Below are 15,760 nucleotides of genomic sequence, written 5' to 3'. Positions count from 1 at the left end.
CTCCTATTCTAATGCCTGGGGGGGCATACAAGTTTTAAAGACAGCCCAGTCATTACATGTTAGAGTGAACTGTCATAGCACGTGAAAAGACCTCAGTATTCAAATGCAGTTCTTGGGCATTTAAATGCTGTCTTCAAACACATAGATGTATTGTGTCATTTTTACAGGTTCTGAAAACTGTTTTAGGCACTCAGAAAAAGGTGCTGTTAAGGCCTACAGAAACACTGAGATTTCTAGAAAGATGTGGAACTGTCATTTGTTTACCTGTACTCTAATTACTGTGTGAATGTCTCTTTCATGTATTTCTTGTCTTTAAGACTAATTATACTTTCTTAAAATCTATTTTCAGCTCTTTTAAAGGTTTACTTCCCTCCTCTGTTAATTATCTTCTATTTTCATCTCTTTTGATGTCAGTCTCCCTCTGACACATACACATACACACACACACTCTCTCTCTCTCTCTCTTATTCTGTTGTATCCAATTCTTTTCCATCTCTTCATAATGTTCTTTTTCTCTCCTCCAAGTGTGCTTTCTCATTCTGTTCATATGGGGGTTCTGCTTCTGTAGTTGGGAAGACACTTCCTCCTCCAGGTTAGGTATCATGTCATCATCTTTCTTTACTTTCTTGTAAAACCTACATATAGGACTTTATCACATGTTTCTGCTCTTCTCTTTTATAAAAGCTTTTGCATCTGTTTTCTAGAGGATTTTCTCTTCTGTCTTTTATGATGGTCATTGGAATTGACTGTTCACTGAAGTTTGGGGTTTTTTTAGTATTGTTGTATGAGATACACACTTCGATTACTGATTTGCATTACAAAGTGTATCATTCATTGTGTATTCTCAAAAGAAAAAAGTGTGTTTATATGACCAACAACTCAAAATATTACAAATACGTGTCTTCATCTTGAGGCAGAATTAAAGAAACCGTCTTTTCAAAGAAATGGTGGACAGCCACAATTGAGTTAACTCTGCACAGATTGTGTAGTTAGATCTGTTATTTATACTGCAATAGTATCACAGAAGCCCGGTGTAGTCCAAAAACTGAGAGCAAAGTTGATTCACATGCTCTAGCTTTCATACAACTGAGGAATGACATCCTTCCTTGAGGAAGCATCTCTCTTAAATCTGTCAGTGCAGTGACTGTAACAGAGGTCAGTTGTGATATGATGCTATTGTAGTATTTCTTGGATAAGCCTAGTAGAGTAATATAAATGACTTTGTTTTCCCAGAGTTTCTGGTGTTCCTTGCGGTCCCCATAATCATATCCCACCAGACTTAATCATGGTGTTTATATCCTAGGGAATTCATGCTATCTTCTTTCCTTCTCCAAGGCACCTTGAACATAATTGTCTTCATGTGCAAATGGCTTAAAATAATACACTTGGTATTTTCAGACTGTAGTTGTTTATAAAGCAAATTTGGGATAGCCAAAGGTACTCGTTTATAAATAAAATAAACTTATTTAATTATATGGTTGCATTTTTACAGCTGTTATTTGCTTGATGCTTTGCCTGTCTACAGTACAGTAAGTGATTAACTGTTGTGACTACAGAATAATTATTAATTACATTGCAATTTGTGAACTGTTATGTGCATATCTAATAACTTTGGTTCTGCTATGAAGGCAGTTGGGCCAGACGAGGTTAGTTACCTTTCTAAACAATTATGAAATGTCTACAGTGCACTATATGCTCCAATATGTGCATTTATAGTGAGTTATCTAGTATATAAGCCTAACTGACCCAGGCAATAAATCCCCAGTGTAGAATCTTTTCACTGTTATTTTCAGTATGAGGATAACAGTTGCAAATAAAAAGATTAGAGAAACAAAATTGTGTGCTCTCGTGAAGGTTGTTTGCATGTTCATCTGAAATGTTTGAAAAATATCTGGTCTCCTTCATTTAATAAATCTTATCATTGTAGATTTGTATTTTTTCACTTTTTTGAGCTGTATCTGTGTAGGAGCCAAGGCCTGAAAACTGAACTCCATACTCTCATCTAGTAGGTAGCTTGTTTCTTCTTTCCTTTCTTCCACCTCCAACATCTGAGATGCTGCTGCTGTGTGGTGATCGCAATACTGCTCTCTATGTTCATCCTTCAGAGATGGCTGAGCCTCACCCAAAGACATTTTCTGTCCTGTTTTGCCGATTTCATCTTCATTTTATTTTCATATGTCCTTTCTTCTCTTAGCCCACAAAGTAACTTTCCATACACAAGCAACACAGCTCCACCAACTTGAAAGGAGGAAACAGAAAGAAAATTTAATCATGGAAGTTATAAACAATCCAGGTGCATGCTGCCTTAGTTTGCTGGCTCTCTTAACACTCGTGCTTCTGAGCCCAAGCTTTTTGTTTCTAAAGGACAATGGGGTGTTCAGGCATGAGGTGTATCTGTTTTTGTACATGCCTTAAAGATAGCCAAGGGGAAGAAGAAATCGTCTTCAAAGTTCTGTCACCATTACTGGCCCACACATCACACGTTGCCTGTCTTTTGGAGAAGTGGGAAAATTACATTGTACTAGCTCTGAGCACTGCATGTTGTCATAGAAATACCCGATATCACCGACATCCTGGCAGAGCACGGTTGGTTAGTTGTAGCTGTCTCATTTCCTCAGTCTACTTCTCAATGACCCAGGGTTCATTGGTTGGGGCTTTTTTTCTTCTTGTTTGTGGGTTTTTTCCCCTCTTTCTTTTTTTTTTTTTTTTTTTTTTTTTTTTAATCTTTCCCCCTCCTTTGCCAGACTTTCAAGGAAACCAGGAGTTCCAGTATTTGAATGTTATAATGTTATTTTCAGGTGTGTGTCTTCTGCTAGAGCTCATGCTAAAATACAGGCTGCAGACATAGATGGGCATAGTCTCTTATCAGAATTTTGGGGAAAAGTTGCATTTCTGCTTTTTTTCTTATTAAATCATTAAATGATTCCTCGGTAGCCTTCTTTTAAGTCCTTGTATGTTCCTTTGCTTTTTTTTGTTTTTTATTTTCCCCCTAAGTCTTCTGATAGCTGATGTGTTCTTTACAATAAAGTTGTCCTTCATCTCCACTGCCCAACAGGCAGTCTTTTTGTAACTGTTCTGACCATTTAGTCATCTTTTTATAATAGTCATTCACACCATACCTTTTACTCTGTGTACATTCACCACTTGCTAAACAAAGCATGTCCCAGCTAGAAAAGGCCGTCCCTTTTATAGAAATAACTTTTCTTTTTGTTTCTGCACTGCCTGCTTCTGATCCAGCATTATGGTTGTCTTCTACTTGGACCAGTGGGACCTGTTGTTCAAATAATGCTATTTATATGGACACAAAACTTTACCAAAAAACAACTGTTTTGCAGATAAGTAGGAGAACTTCCAAGCGGGATAGTTTTCTTCTGAGAAAAAAAAAAAATATCTTTCTAGAGATTTTGAGATGAATTTGCAAGAACCTTTAGGATGTGGTATTTACCACCAACAAAATGGGCAGTTAAGATGTTAATTGAGTACAATGTTAGAACAGGTATTTCCAACATGTTACATCTTTTGTATAAGGAAACCACTGTTCCCCATAAAGCTTCTGCAACTTCAGTAGAGCTGATTGAGATCAAACATTTTTTCTGTAAAGAAAGAATAATAAAAATTTCTGTATTTCACATCAGTAAAAATACATTTAACTAAAATCAGTGTTTTGGTGATTTTTGCCTAAGAACAAATTTTACACTGTAGGAATTCCTTATATAATTTTTTGGAAAACTTTTCATCCTAAAGTGTCTTCCAGGCATCACAAGTGAACGACATCTCTTACTGTGCTCCCTGTTGGTTCAATGTCTATTAATGCATTTTCGGTGAGAAAATCGTATGTGTTATTTGGAATGAAGATGACTGAGTGCAGAGTTTATGGGTCTAAGAGCATTACGCTCATGTTATTAGCACCATGCAGTGAGATTTGGGCCTCCTTTAGCATTCTGTACTCTGTGTGCTGGGCAGGCTTTATTCCAATTAATCTGGGCAGGCACCATGTACCTGACAGCAAACTGCATTTAACGATGATGTAATCTGACTGCTAGGTCTATTAGGATATTCCCACTGAATAAAAAGTGTATGAAGGAGGGCAGTTTGAACTTGTATGGGAAATCCAAGCCTGCTATCATCTGTCTTCAGTGGCTGATACGAGTAAGCAGAACTTGAATGGAGCTCAAGGTGGCTGTAGGGTCAAAACAGGCTGCACAGACAAAAAGACAGAAACGCTGCCTTATGCTGCAGATCTGGGTTATGCTCCTTCCTGAAATTTCTATGTGAGATCCTTTCTCCTCTGGAAAAAAAATTCCATAGGTACAACAGCAGAGGTGTTACGTCCTCTGGATTTGTAGCAAGATGCTGATTTTGAGCCTGCTGGAAGGCTCTGGTTTGGGTAGCCCAGCCATGAATGTTGTACTTGGGAAGCCAGAGGTTACTGGGTATCATAGTATCTCTGTATAGTACAGTAGCTATGCGATCCAGTTTGCCTTGGCCTTATACCAGTGGGTCATCTTTTGCCTTGATCCAGTTTGCCTTGTCCTTAACCCAGTGGCGGTGCCGTGTTCTCCTCTTCTCGTGACCTGTGGCTTTTCAGTTTTCTTGGCTGTCATTGACAAATATCTTCTTTTTGCTACCTGAAAACACTTTATAAAGTATTTTGTAGCTGCAACAAGGTTAATGGTTAATTTATTTTGCTTGCAATCTATTTTAAGTGCTCTGTTCCCTGGTCCTGACAGAACATTTCTATTTTCTCATAGTTCCTCTGACTCTATTTTTTTAATATACTGCGTTATTTGATCTTCAACTTGCCTTAAAAGTTTACATCTGTGGAGTTTACTTCTGGAAAAAAGTGGCCTATAGATGATGAATATTTATTTTCAGTCTTTTCCTGGACTACTTCTTCCATCATACTGCTGTTCCTTCTTGTTCTGTCTACTCCCTGTGACTTAGTTGTGTTTTTCTAAAGGAGAGTTTAAAGGGAGCTGAAGAATTTTGGCCTTCATAGGTTCAGACCTTTGCATCTGGTGTAGATAAAAATTTTATAAAGATATTTTTTTTAAAAAAAATCACTCTTTAAAGTTTGCAAGCTTTCCAATACTGTAAAAGTTATTCCTAAATGTACAGCTTAATTACATTTCAATTCCTATAGCCTAGTGAATGAACTGTAGCTTCTGTGTGAACTGATATAGAGGAGTGATTTATGCTTTTCTCAAAAACAGTTCTTTTATAATCCAGAACTAGCAGTTATAAGAAACATGTGTTTAAGGTGTCAGGAAACTGTATTTCTGAAGTTTGTCCTGTTGTAAAATCTGACCAGTTAATGCACAAGTATCTAACTCCCCCTTTCCTCCCCTTTTGGCTTAGTTACCTACTTATGCTTTGAGATTTAAATGTGTGTAGAAACAGTGACATAACCTGCTGCAACAAGGTAGGTATTTCAACAGATATTTTTTCAGTCTTCTTGAACTTATCTCCAGCCAGCTTTGACCCACCTGCCTCACTCTGTTTAGTAGCAATTCCATCATATTTGTCTTCTAACTGCAACATCTATTTCTCTTTCTATTTTTAAACATTGATGCTACTTTACATCTGTTGGACTTTCTTATTTTAGGATAGTTTTGTTATCAAGTGATCTCTATAGTTATTAGGTGTTAATTCCCCTTTCCACTAAGATCATCAAAAAACACTTCTTAATGCTCAGGAAGTTTCTGTATGTGGTGTGTTCAAGATACAACTTGCTAGACAGTAAGGAAAGGACAGCCTATATTTCAAAACCTGGACAGTCCAAAATTTTCTGGGTGAGTCTCTTTGAGCCCGCTCATTTGCTTCTACACAAAAACCTGCTGGAATCAGACTTCGACATTTTTCTGAACTGTCTACTTCCAAATGAAGTTGTTTGTGCTTCAGTTTTCAGCAATATATATGAGTTACTATACCTCTTGGTTTTCCTAAGAACCATCAGATGTGCTTGCATCTTCCCTGATCTAGACTACAGACATGTGAAGAGGTCTGTTTTATTCTGTGAGAAAGGAAGTTTTTAGTAATACTTGGAATAAGTATTGCTTAGTGCTGTGAAGATACTCCATTGGGTTCAGAAAAAACCTCAAATGTTCATGAGCAGCATATTGGAAGCATTTTAGTCTTCTAGACGGAAGGACTGAGGCAGGAACGTCTGCTATATACAAAGCTGAGATTTGATCTTTGATACGATTCTTGCCACTAATGTTATCAACAAGACTTATTGCTTAATCTGGATGATTTTGATTGAAGAGTTCCTCAGACTGGCAATTAAGAGGAGCCCATCTCCCAATTTAATTTCTTACCACTTCTGCTTGTTACATGAAATCTAGTTTTGTAGGATGGGAGGAGACAGGACATACAGTAAAATTACGTACTAGTAATTGTGTTTGTCACAGTCTTGTCTTCTGACATCCTATCTTCCTCCCTCTTTCCCCTTTCTACATTATACTGAATTTCTCCGTAATAGTATATTTCCTAACTCTACAATTTTTTCCTATTTTTTCTAATGACTACAAGGGGGAGAAAGGGTGGCCGTTTACTGTATGTAATACCCCTGTGATTGACAGTCTTTTTGCCTCCTGCTGCCTAGTAGGTAGATAACGCTTGCTGTATGGGATCTTGTTTTGTAGGGTGGAAGAAGAGGGAGGACTACAACAAACACAAATAGTGGTATGTAATTTTCCCTTTCTCCTTTGTCTCTCCCTACTTACCAGACTTAACGCAGAATGTGCTCAATCATATGATGATGTCTTGTGCTGCTATTTGCTGCTTTTTATCAAAACACATCTTCCCAGTTTTTGTTAGTTAATTGCCTGAAGCATTTTAAGCAAGAATATAAATGAAATATTATGTGCAACACGTGGGTAGTGGGTCAGATTTTGCTCGGTTTTGGCCACAATGTGACTCAACTTAAACCAAGCAGGTTCTATATCCCATTGCAACATCTGAAGTCCTCTAGTCATCCACTATTTTTTAAAATATGTAAGAGGCTACTGTATTTGGGATTTTGGAGAAAACAGCTGTGATGGGGAAAGGGTAATTATCCTTGTATTTAAAGTAAAATAGACTACATGCATAGAGTGGGCTATCTTTTTTAAAAGCTAGTACTGTAGAGCTGATAGAGAACTGCATGATTTTCTGGGTCAAGTTTCATCAAAATATTGTAAACTCAAATTGTGGTTGCAGAATCTTAATTAGTTTGAATGGCACAGGGAGATGGTACCCAGTCGTGCGTAACACAGAATGTCTGGAGGTTAGAGAGTTTTTTCTCATAAAGTGAAGGGGAAGATTGCTGTTAGACAGAGCAGTTGTACTATTTCTAAGGGGAGGACAGCACTTTGAAAAATACTGTGTTTTTTAGTGTTTGAACATTTCACTCAAAAGCACAGAAGTCATTCAAAAGATACCATTTGGGTTTGGGTTTGTTGGTTTTGGTGTTTTTTTTCTGTCATAATGCTCATGCTTCTGCCCTCTTGTTAAAATGGTACAAATTGGCAGTGTTTATCAGGCAGATATATAAAGCGTCATAGCTGCAGCAGAAAGATTATGGAAAAAATGCTTTATTGAATTCGGTTATCAAGAGGAATAGAGAAAAACAAATGATGTGTCAAAAACTTGTTGCAAGAAAGATACCATCTTCATTAGACCAATTTTTCTGAGTGTTGTTCTGGGTTGTTGGTTCACTATTGACTGAGAAGGAACATGTCTGCCCAGTGAATCATTCCTAGTTTCTATGACACCCTTAAGATCTGCATAGTACATCTACAGCAAAAAACAAGTCATATTTTCAAGTTCTGAATAGCTGTGATAATTATGGGAAAAAAGCTGCATTTGTATTTGCCGTGATGATTGGAAAGCTTTTCCATTTCAGTTGAAAACAAGAACAAAACCCAATAAATCCTCAACAGAGTAGTGAATCTGCACTCCTGATAAAAGCACATTAGGAATCAGATCCTGTACATTAACTGATCTGCACAATTTGTGTGTCAAGAAAGTAAATGCAAAAGGTAGAATAAACTTTTTCTGTTTGATACTCAGTAAAATATAATCTACCCCCCACCCCCCAAAGTGAAAAACCCATTATAAGGTATTACATTAATCCTCAACATGCTGTTGTTGTTTATGGACTGACACGATGCCTATGGTCAGGATAATTCTTTTCTTTCTAGTGCGAAACTAGAAACAAAGGGGGTTTGGTTGATCTGTCTCTGCTTGGTCCATTTAAAAGGAAGTTCAGCCTTTCAGTGGAGAGATTGTTCTCAGACTAGGGTAAAACCTAAATTTGCTTTGTCAACATGAAGCAAAGCTACTCCATCATGCTGGAAAATGAGTCCCCACAGTGTATTTTATTTAAATAATAACTGCATGTTGTGGAAAAATATGAAGTAATATGATAGAGAACTAATGAAGATGTAGAGGTTTTGTACTGTTGGCATTTGGAAAAAAAAAAGTTAATTGCTTTTATTCTGAGGTTCATAACATTACCATTAATTTTCATGATAACTTTATTGCATAGACATGACACATTGAATAGAGCTGTCTATTTGACAGAAAGCGCATGGGCTACTAAGATGTCGAGAAAAATGGCACTTTAAAAGTTTCAGAAGGATGTAGAATTACTGTGGATTAAGTTTTACTGGAGCTGGGTGTGGAGAGGATTGCTTTTCTTTTTTTTTATTTTTTTCTTCTCTTATCGTGATCATTGTCTGTCTGCATAACCATGACAAAACATATGGATATGGTAGCTGCCTTCTCCCCCCGCAGCCTGGAAGGTTGTCCATTTAAATTTCAAGAGCTGTTCTTGGCCTATAGTGGAGTAGCTGCCACCTCCGGGTTATACTGGTACCTATTGTCTTTATCTCAGTACTGTGGGTGAAAGATATTTTAATGGGAACGGGTGTGGAATACCAACCCTTTTACTAGTTGGAGTGGAGAGGGATAGTGGAACCTGGGGACTCCCAGAGAGTCCTTGGTATGTCTGCAGCACCTAGAAATCCCGGTTAGCAGCAAAAGACCCCAGCATCTGTTTCGGCTGAATTGTGAATGTGAACTATATATTGCAGCATGTCAGTCCTGTATTTGCTGTGTTTCCTGCAAAGTTTGCAAAACCCCTCCTAATGTGATGAAGTAGATATGGCAATTTGCTATGACTGCAACAAACCTTTTTAAGCAAAGCGTTCCTATAGACATAGGCAGATGCTTAGTAGCAGGCATGTGGGTGCATTTTCTTCCATGTGCTAGATTTTTGTAATTTTTCTGTTATAAATAATGAAAGGCAACACTTAATAATACTGGAAGGTAGATTTTGAGAATGGATACTTAGAACATGAAGTTTCATATACTTACAAAAATAGCATTCTGGTTCTTTGGTCATATTGAACTTTTACAACGTAAATTAGAAGGGTAGCACGGCTTGAATTGCTTCAGTACCTGAAAACTGCTATTCAGGTGTAACAAATCAGATTAATTGTAGTTCTATGTTCATGCCTCTTTATTTTTCAGCTGGGGTATACTTTTAGCTGGCTTTTCTTTGACCCATAGCTTATAATTTTCTTCTTTTGTGCCAAATATGTTAAGTTTGTTCTACTGTTAATAGAATGATTGTTGCCTTTAAAATAATTTCTGGTGTCCTCTCTTTTTGATCTTTTAGCCTATAATTATTATAACAAGTTTATAAATATGCTTATCCATTTGTTTTCCTGCCTGTTTTGAGCTATTTATAATTCTCATTAGCAGCAGTAAGAGAGTTCTCTTGTTAAACACTCAGATGGGATTCTGGAAGTACTGTGAAAAGAAAACTGTTAGTCACGGACTTGATGTCCAAACAAAACAGATGTCAGCCAAAGAGAAGCAGCAACCTTCTTATGCATCTACTTCCCAGGGAAGGAAAATTACCAAAATTCTATCTTTCCTGAGGCTAGGGTGAGGCAAACCTGTAGTGCATATATAATGAAACCCAAATCATTCTATGAATCTTTCAGGCTATGAAATTAATTCTAGTTTAATACTGCTCAAAGAAAAATCATGTCTTCACACCACTTCTTCCTTCATGTTACAGCACGGCTGACTTTTGTGAAGCTATGTCTGACCTCCACAGCACATCACTGGAGATGAGTGACAGGCAGGGTGACGATTCAGCCCATCTTCCATTAGCCTTGCGAAGATACAGGCAATGACTTACTCAGGCTCAGTAGGCAGACTGGACCCCATCAGAAGCTGATTCTTCCCAACCATCTGAGTAGAGTTAGATAGTTGTCTTAGCACCATGCTCATGGCTGGCGTGTGTTAAATTGTTACTTTCACATCTCGGTTCAAGAGGTTTGTAGCTCTGAGGGTTCTGCTGGTTCATGTGAGTTTTTGGTAATTTCTTCTGCATTGTAAATATGTGTATTAAATCTTCTCTATCAAGGAAACTGGAAGAAGCAACATTTCTTCTTCCAACAGATGACTTCTCCCCCAGTGAAAACAACTATACACTTTATAACATTTTATAACACAAAGAGGGATTAATGATCTCAAGAAAAGTTAGATTTCTTTACCTTACAAAAAAGAAGTCAGAAACATTTGGCTTTATCCTTTTGCCTGAGGAATTCCATGCTATCATTGTCTTTTCTGCTCAGGGAATTGGTAATGGTCTTCCTCAGAGACTATCTAACCTTCCCAAAGTCGTCTTACGCGTGCTAACCTCATTTGAAAAAATAAAAGTAGACATTTAATAATTTTCTCCTCAGTCCTTTCGTAAAAGAATTTATCTTACATTTAATAAATGTATAGCATATTTTCTTCAATAAGCCTAAAAAAAAGTCCACTGTGAAGGGGGGAAGCTTTTACTGATATTAAAAAAAAACCAACCAGATTTGGTAAGATTGCTGTTTGGGAGGTGTATTGAGACGAGACCCCAAGCCTGAGAGATGTTGAATCATCAAAGATAACCAGACATTTAGTCATTTTTCTGAGGTAACTTAAGGAGTTCTCACTGAGAAATATGACTGACTTGATACTGTGCAGAGTAGGACTCATTATTTTGTTGGGGTTTTTTTCTCAAATTCTTTCACAAGTGTTCATGTTAAATACACTTAGTTCAAAACACATCTGTTCTACAAAGCATTAAAACCCTAAAAACCATCCTAGAAATTGAATGTCATTGCAGTTTCTCAACTCTTTGATTGTGACCATCAATATGTTTCTTCCATCAATATGTTTCTTGTCAAGCTACATGCTGCTCTCTCTATTGTTTACAAATGCCAGCCTAAGCTGCTCCTGTAAATTCCTTTTTTTTCCTGAAAACATTTACTTTTGGGTGTGGGGGGAGAAATCACTCAGGTAGAGATTTGTCTGTATATAAACACACATAGAAAGCAAATTTTTGCATATAAAGGAGCCTACCTTATGCTTTCACTGCACAGAGCAGAACAGCACTCTGGTCTTATGTTCTGGACCTGTGAAGGGAGAAAGCAACAACAGCATGTGCTGGGATGAGTGATCTGGAAAAAAGTGGTCCCGTGTTTATATCTGGTCTATACTCTTCATGCATACCAAAGGCATAGATAAATAGATATAAAATTTGTCCGAAGCTATATCATCAGTTTGGTAGTTACCTCTATTCCCCACAAAAACAGAAGTGTTTTTTGGCTATTATTATGCAACTTTGAAGAAATTTTTTAGTATGTATAAATAATTTACCAATCAACTGACTTTTAATGAGCAGATATTCAAAATAGAACCATGGCCAAATGAGTTTAGTTTAATTAAATGTTTGGTAGCACTTACATTATTTCTAACCAGAAAATAATGCTTTTATTAGACGTGTGATGCAATTATACTGTTTTCTGTTTTAGAACAGAATTCAGAAGTTACTGAAATGTCAAAATGTAGACAGGAAGGAGGCTCATGATTGAAAGGACTCTTACTTTTATATGTATCCAACCTGTCTCATTATCAGAACATATTTGGCATTTTTCTATTGTTCCAAGTCCTTACCTTATTAATTTGACCTAATAACTGATTCCTTTATTTCCGTTTAACCCACTTGTAGTGGAATTAAGCTGGGTTAATTAACATTGATAATACACAACTGTGGGCTGGCTTCAGGGGCCGTGGGTTGGCTGATGTAGATAAGGTGCAGCTGTGGCTGGTTCTGTTAAGTGGTTGGGCAGCCGATGAAGAGAGAGGAGGAAGAAGCAGAGACTAGGAGGAGGCAGCAGAGGGGCTGGCATGAAGAGTATGCTGGTATGTGATGCTAAAAGACCTTGTTGCAACTGGCTAGTTTAGAGAGTGCTGTGACACCCACTGAGTATGGAATGTTAAACATGTTTATTAAATGATTTGGAGTCAAATGGTTTACCATGGAAACAGAAAGTTTCCCAGTCTTCATCTTCATGTGATTTTCTTGGAACCTGTCTTATTAATAATGGAGTCATTTTGCCATCTGCTTAATACCACTGATTTTCTATGAAGCAAAGAGGGTTAGGTGTACATGGGTTTTAAAACCATCACTCCTTGAAAAAGTTGGAAAAATAAATCTTCTCTATCAAAGGCAAGAGGGCAACTGTTTAGCCTTGTATCTCAGTCATTTTTTACACTACTGCTTATCCCCTTCATTAAGATATCAAAATCCCATGAATGAATTTACAGAGGTTCTGACTGGGACTCTGCAAGCCAATAGGTGCAGGGGCAGTCAGCCCTTTAAAAATAAATGGCCTGATTTTTATACTTTGGAGGAATTTTCACTCAAGCAAGAAAATTGTCACTGCCAGATGGTGATGGAAGTATTACTACAACAAGGGGATGTTAACAAAGATGCACTCAGCAAGGCAAATTGTTACCATAGTTACAGGATGCTAAGCGTTTTCAAATAAATAAATAAATAAAATTAGACTGCATTATTTAGATAGCTCAATGGCAAAAAAACCTTCCTTTTTGAAGTGGATGTGGGTTTTCTACATTCTGATTAAAACTTTATTACAGCACTTTCTTGCTGACTAGGTGCATCTCTTTCTACCTAAATACCCTTAATTAGCTTTATTTATTTTTCTTCTAGAACAAATCCTCGTACTCACTCCCTTTCCTTTCTCCATTCTTCCAGCATATCTGTACGACTGAACAGAGCATAATGGTCCGTAGGATTTGTAAACACCCTTTAGGCTTTGATAGCAGGATGCAACAAACAACAAAATTAATGTTGGTGGTGTAACAGCTTACAAGTGTCATTAGCCAGTGACTGGCCTCCCACTCTGTTGGTTACCACACAGGGGGAGTTTAATGGAAATGTGGCTACATTAAAGGATCTCAAACTTGGTGTTAGTTACCACAGAGTGGCCAAATGAAGCTTTAGAGGAGGGAAGAGTTTTTGGTACACAGGAGTGTTAAAGCAAGCATACTTTAATTAAGAAAGCGGTAGCAATGTGTTTGTTAGACACACGGCCAAAGATAACATCTTTACTGATGGAGGGGTGTGCTGTGAAGGCTGTTTTTTCTTAATGTCTTGTTAAAGTTGTTTGAGCCACACTGAAATGTGTGGAACATTTACAAACCAACATATTTACATGGCACAGGGAAAGGGAGGGAAAAGCAGAGGAAGGAGAGAATGCTTCTCTTCTTCTTTTGCTAAAACTAATAATCAGACACCACTTATTTAAACAAAAAAATTAACTTACTAAATCAACAAAGGAAAAGTTAAGGTCACTCTGGCAGGAGTTTAAAAGTGAGAGATTTCTCGTCATTACAAATGAGAGAAAATGGAGCTTCTCTTGGTCAGTGGAGCCATTTTTCTGTGTATTTGAAAACAGTGTTCTGACAGAGGCCTGAAAATGTAGAGATTTGGCACAGGGTGGTTCTTGAATTAGTTTGACAACTTGGTTTATGTAGGAATTGTGACAATTCTGTTGCTATTGAGACCAAATCATGTTCTCTTTAAAGTGTTCACCACCAACCTGAACATATGGAATATTGGTGTTGCTCCCATAGCTGGGCTCTCCTTCCTGCAGGATCACACTGTGTGTTTTATTGGCACCATCTGTCACTATTTTAAATATTTAGATTAATGGTCTAACACTAATCCAGTGTCTCAAACTATTAATTGCTGTAGATCTGTAGAAAGGGAAACAAAGAGAAAATGGTTTCCTCCAGGAAAAGTTGCTCTAATTTGATTTTTCACTTAAAATATTTTGTAGATTGGGGCCAACTACACTAATGCAGTTCAAGCAAGCAAAGTATTCTGATGTGAATAATCCATGAATATACATAACAAATCATACTTAATTACATTTTGATGTCTGGATAGAAGCCAGTATGTTTTGTCAAGTCTCATAGGGAAACTGCACAGGCTATTTATGCATCATTTCATAAATTGTTTTACCACCATGCTTCATTCTGTTCTTCAGGCGTATTTTAAAGCTGACATCGCTTGTTAAAACCAGTATTATATTAAAGAGGAAAGACAAATTTCAGTGTAAAAGCACCAAAGAATATTCCAGTGAAATTTTCACTCAGTCCATCTGAAAATTTTTCATGTCTTCTTGGATGTGTCTTTTCCTTTCTCTTTCAGTGTAATAAATTTCATCCATTAAGAGCCTTTCAATAATTTAATTTACTTTGTTATATTAGGTAGTTTTAGAAGCAACCTCTAGCCTTCTTTATAGAATTGTATATATTAAGTTCAATAATCATTTTGCATCTGTGGAATATGAACATAATATCTTAAGAGAATATGGTATCTGACTCTTATAAATGTGTTCACATTTAATAATCATAAGGCATAGTTGTCCTGAAAGATTGATTTGTCATCTGTCTGCAGTGTGCACCTACATACACACCTTTTCAAACGTGTAATACAGTTCCTTAATGATAAACAAACCTATTCTAGCTTTTTTACTTACTCCTCTCACTATTTGGGATGAAGCCTTCAAAAATTTGACATTTAATTACTTTATTACTTAACTGTTTTGTTTGTCTTCTTTACAATAGTAAGTACCTCATTTTCTGCGGTTCCATAAATAGACAAAGTTAAAGATTTTGATTAAATTTCCAGCTAGGACAAGAACAAATTCTAGATGAAACAAGAAAATAAACTATTTTCAATACATGAAAATTATAATAGATAAGCTGCCCTGTTACTTTAGCCACTTACTAAATGCACTTACGTGACGCAGAAATGTGTGAGCATACATTTGTCTTAGCCTAAAATTCAAACATTTTTTCCAGACATTAATTTGCATGAATACTTGGTTTATTATGATATGCGTACTTACTCTTGCTAAGATAATGCTTTGGTTTATTAAAAAAGTTATTCTTTTCTTACATGTGTAGCTTACTTCACTGCAAGAGGCAACAAATTAATTCCACTTTATTTGTCATGCAAACCTGCAAAGCAAAACATATTAAATAAAGTGAATATGGCTGAACCAAACAAAATATCAGGAGGGATTTGGAAATGGGTGCTAGAACATGACAACAGTATTTTTCTTTTTGATCACTGGTAGTGAATCTGTGCTGGTATTAGGTGAATATTGCTCCTGACTCAAACCTGTGTGAAGCCTTGATGTAAAGGGGATGTCTTCCTGGGAGTTAGGCATCCATGTCACAAACAGTGCCATCTCTTACGCCAATTACTTCCATCTGTGTGCTCATAATTTCAAAAAATGTATGGTTTCTTGGCTGAAGCAGAGTCATCCTTCTGCCTTGAGGTTCTCCTCCTGTTGTAGTTGACGTCAGCGGAGCATTGCTGGCAAGCCTCAACTGTCTATGC

Source organism: Falco naumanni, chromosome 2 (genome assembly GCF_017639655.2).
Source record: "Falco naumanni isolate bFalNau1 chromosome 2, bFalNau1.pat, whole genome shotgun sequence".
Classification (NCBI taxonomy): Eukaryota; Metazoa; Chordata; class Aves; order Falconiformes; family Falconidae; genus Falco; species Falco naumanni.
The sequence above is the reverse complement of the archived record's forward strand: the minus strand, read 5'-3'. Positions refer to the sequence as shown.